This window comes from Lathyrus oleraceus, chromosome 4 (assembly GCF_024323335.1).
Source record: "Lathyrus oleraceus cultivar Zhongwan6 chromosome 4, CAAS_Psat_ZW6_1.0, whole genome shotgun sequence".
Taxonomy (NCBI): domain Eukaryota; kingdom Viridiplantae; phylum Streptophyta; class Magnoliopsida; order Fabales; family Fabaceae; genus Lathyrus; species Lathyrus oleraceus.
This window is the reverse complement of record NC_066582.1, coordinates 164321823-164325883: the sequence shown is the minus strand read 5'-3', so window position 1 is coordinate 164325883 and position 4061 is coordinate 164321823. Positions and strand designations below refer to the sequence as shown.

General features: G+C 30.0%; 1 pseudogene; it reads right to left on the bottom strand.

The window, feature by feature from the left end:
- Positions 1-207: 207 nt before the first annotated feature.
- LOC127074317 (transcription factor bHLH19-like) lies at positions 208-1885 on the bottom strand (annotated as a pseudogene).
- Positions 1886-4061: the final 2176 nt, after the last annotated feature.

Here is a 4061-nt window from a genome sequence, read left to right as displayed (position 1 = left end):
TGATGTAGAAGCTATTTAATCAATTATATATTATTAATCTTCAAAATTATTTAAAGCTCATAGTTTATGTCATTGATTATGAATTCATTAAACGTCATTCATAAACGTTTGAAGATATTATGCATCCACACGAATCCAATACTATATTTGTAATAGATCAAGTTGTCATTTAGTCAAAAAAATAATACATATAGAATGAATCCATCATAAAACGACAATACAAACAATATTAAACTCAAAAAAATGTTTACAAAAGAACTCATACAAAAAAGAAACAGTATTAAAATAAAAACACTCAACATCTTCATTCTATCTTCACAACGTGAAAGAAGGATCAAACAGATCAATCTCAAGAGTCAAATCTGATTAAAAAATCCCTCCTGAAAATGCCATTGTGCAAAAAAATAAGGAAAACACCTTAGCATTATCATCTCTTGAACTCTGCACACTAAGATTTAGTCCAAATGATGGAGCAAAGAAGGAAAAGAAAATTACTGTGATATGAAAACTAAAAAAACCATTCAAATCTAAAGTCATTTCTATTGACCCATTAGCAAATGTTGATGATTTGAACCTTTTATTTATGATCAAACGAGCTGGTTCAAAACCTGATTTATGCTTCTTATCAGTTCTTTTATCGTCAAGCAATATTCTTTATTCACCTCAGCAACAATGGTTATGTCAATATAGTTATTTCCAAATGGTAAAACCGAACTACTCTGAATGCTGAGATGATGTTTTTCCTGAAACTCTTGCTTCGATTTTTGGGAGTGATTGGTCTGAGTTTTCGTCGTAAGAGGAGGAGCTATCATCATCAGCAAAGAGAATAGATCTCTTCATAAAAACTGCGGATTCGACTTTTTTATCGGCTACTTGTTCCTCTAAATTCTTGACTTGTTCTTTTAATTGGTTTAGATGAATTATAGCATCTTCCAGAATAGTTGCCTTGTCCATCTGCATGAAAAGTACACATTGATTATTATTCATTCTGAATTATAATAATAACAATAAAGAGATATTAATAATATTTTCAATTCTCCTCATAATTGAATAATATGATTAGTACCTTTTTGAGTCCAGGAAGAATGGAGGAAAGAGTAATGAATTTCTGGTTAAGCTTTTGCCTTCGTTTTCTTTCAGCTATTACATGATCTCGTGCTTGGATCGGATTTCTGTTTGTTATCGCTGCCGCCACCTTGTTCTCTCGTTTATCATACTCACTTCCAAAATTCAAGTTTTCACCGTACCCAGACTCCGTTTTTGGCTTCTTAATCCTTGAATTCATATTGTCAAAAGAAATGATTTTTGAAGAAGAAGAAGCCTTTGTTGGTGGTGTTGCAGAGGCAACAGATTGATCAGGACTTTCAATGGGGAAGGAGTTGATTTGTGTGGTTTGTGAATGAAATCTCTTATTATTATTATAATGAGAGGAATTAGTACTCTCAGGTGTGGATGCTGATGAGAAAGTGTTCAAGTATGAAATATCATCAAAGTTGAATGCAAATGAATCCATTTCTTGAAACAAACCAGTGTCTTCCATTTCCTGTTCATTTCAAAGAATAAAAGGTAAGTTGTAGGGTTCACTGCAGTTAAAGACAATTCAAATATGCATTTAGAGTGTTGTTGTGTACTTACAAATTCAGGCATGTAATTGGAAGACGAAATTTGAATCATCTTTGAGCTTGAATTTCTAAATGAACTGAAAAATTAACAAGTCGAACAATTAGGTAACAATGAAAAAGATTAATTCAAAAACTGATGAAATATTGGATGAGAAAGGGTTACCTTGGATGAGGAAAAGTAGATGAAGAAAAAGAAGAAAGTGTTGTTGTGAAGATGGTGGCACAATGCTCCATAAATCGACAAACCTGTTTTATAGAGAGGAAGCATATAATAGTAAGACACGTTTGGTACCCGGTTATGTATTAACCACGTGTGTGAATATGATGGTTCTTGTCTCAGTAACAACCGTTTGGTCAAAATGTGGATACTTTCACTTAACTCTCAACTCAACTACTACTTCTTGTTTTATCAGGTGAATGGTGTTTTTCAAAGTAATAAATGTCGTCAAGAAGCATCGTGGAAATTGGAAACTAAAAAAAAATGGTGTGTGAAAACTTTATATTCTCCATCCATTATTTCACTTGTTTTAATATATGTGTGTTGGATTTTTTTAATTTTAAAAGACCTGATTTGAATAAAATCTTCAAACAAGGAGATTTGAATCAAAATTCTTGTCAAATATGAACTGATTTACCATGAGAGTCAAACTAACATTCTCTTGTATTCATCTTAATTGACTTCTCCGTCCATTTTCAATTGAGTTGTTTAAGGTGTTTTTTTTAATAAAAAAATTTCTTCTGGTTAAGAAACAAACAAAAAAAAAAGAATTATATTTTAAAGTGGTGAATTCAATTATCTAAAGTTTTAAAAAATTATATATTTCATCACTACTTTCATTAGGTGAATTGGATAGTTCATCTAATTGAGTTAAATAAATGTAAACGGCTAGTGTATGGCTTAATCTCCTAGCAAAATCCTTTATTTAAATTTATGTATTAATTTAATAAGTCATTGATATTTATAAATCAATAATTAAAAAAAAACACTTTTGAATAAACCAATATCCTATTTATTTTATGATAATTGTAATTTTGGATGAGTTGGGAGTCATCTAAAATTGTGGTGTTTTCTTTGCCGTTGATTTAAAGTAGGCGGTCGATTAAGCATAATCTCTTAAGTGACAAATAATGTCTGGTCATAGTGTTGAGGTGTGCTTTGTAAATCTCTTAAGTGACAAATAATGTATGGTCACAGTGTTAGGGTGTGCTTTCTATGTTAGGAAGATCGAGACGAAGGATCAACTCTTTGTTTTGTTTCAAGTAGCTTCATTTATGTTTTTAAGTGGGTAGGGTAACGGGGGCTTTACCAAGTTCGATCCTAGGTTTTTTTAGTTGTTCTAAAGTTTTGGGTATGGAAAGCAATTGTCTTTAGACCTAATATCAATATGACATTCTAAGGTCAGAACTTTTTGAAAATTGTAGAACAAAGTAAATTTTTGGATGGAAGTTTGACGATTAATCACTTGATATCTACGATAATTTGTTTGACGTGTGAATGGATTCATACCCATACTTCGGGTTTTACCTATTCTTTAGTTGGTTGGGAGCGAGAACCGGTCAAGTGGGCATTAGAGATGTAATATGGATGGTTAGTTGCTCTCCTTTAATTATGCGCATGGGTGTTGATTACCTTCTTTTAATTTTCTTTCTTTAGAGCTCCGTGAATCAAAAGATTTATGATATAATCTTGACAATTTCTTATGTCGATTTTTGCTTTTTTTTAGACATTTAAGATGTTTTATTAATTCTTTTTATTTTTCTTTCTGTCCTAATTATTAGTCAGAGTTGGATAGTAGTTCCTAAATATTTTTAATGCTCTTAACTGTATTTATATTCACTTTAACACTAAGTTCTTTTATTTTTCATATATGACTCTTAATTTACTATTAAAAAACTTATTTAAATTTTAAGACTCTATTCCTAATAAAAGTGAAATGGAATTGATAAATTTTAAGATAATTGATGAAAAACTTATTTGAAATAATATAATGATAAATTCTTGAACTTAACTATTGCTATAAGTATTAAAAACAACTAATCCATTTAGAATATAAACTAAGTATAATTATTGTAATTAATATTAAAACTAATCCCTGATAAAATTAGTAATTAATTATTATTAAATATTATTTAATAATATTTATATATTGAATTCCTTTTTAGGGGGATTTGTTCAAAATGGAAGGCATGTGCTCCACTAGTATTGGAATGGACCCCAATAAAAGGCTCACATATCCGACAAGTCAATAAATGACAAGTTTTATTTTTGTTAGGGGTTGCTTTTTGTTTGTTTTGGGGTTCTGTTAGTTGGTATTTGGTCTGCTCTTTGTACTCTTTGTATTATGCGAATTTTCATTCCAGTCAAAGTATGCCTCATGCTTTGACATGGTTATTTTATAGATACTTCTTCTTTTATTTTTGAAAAAAAAATTATAAAAA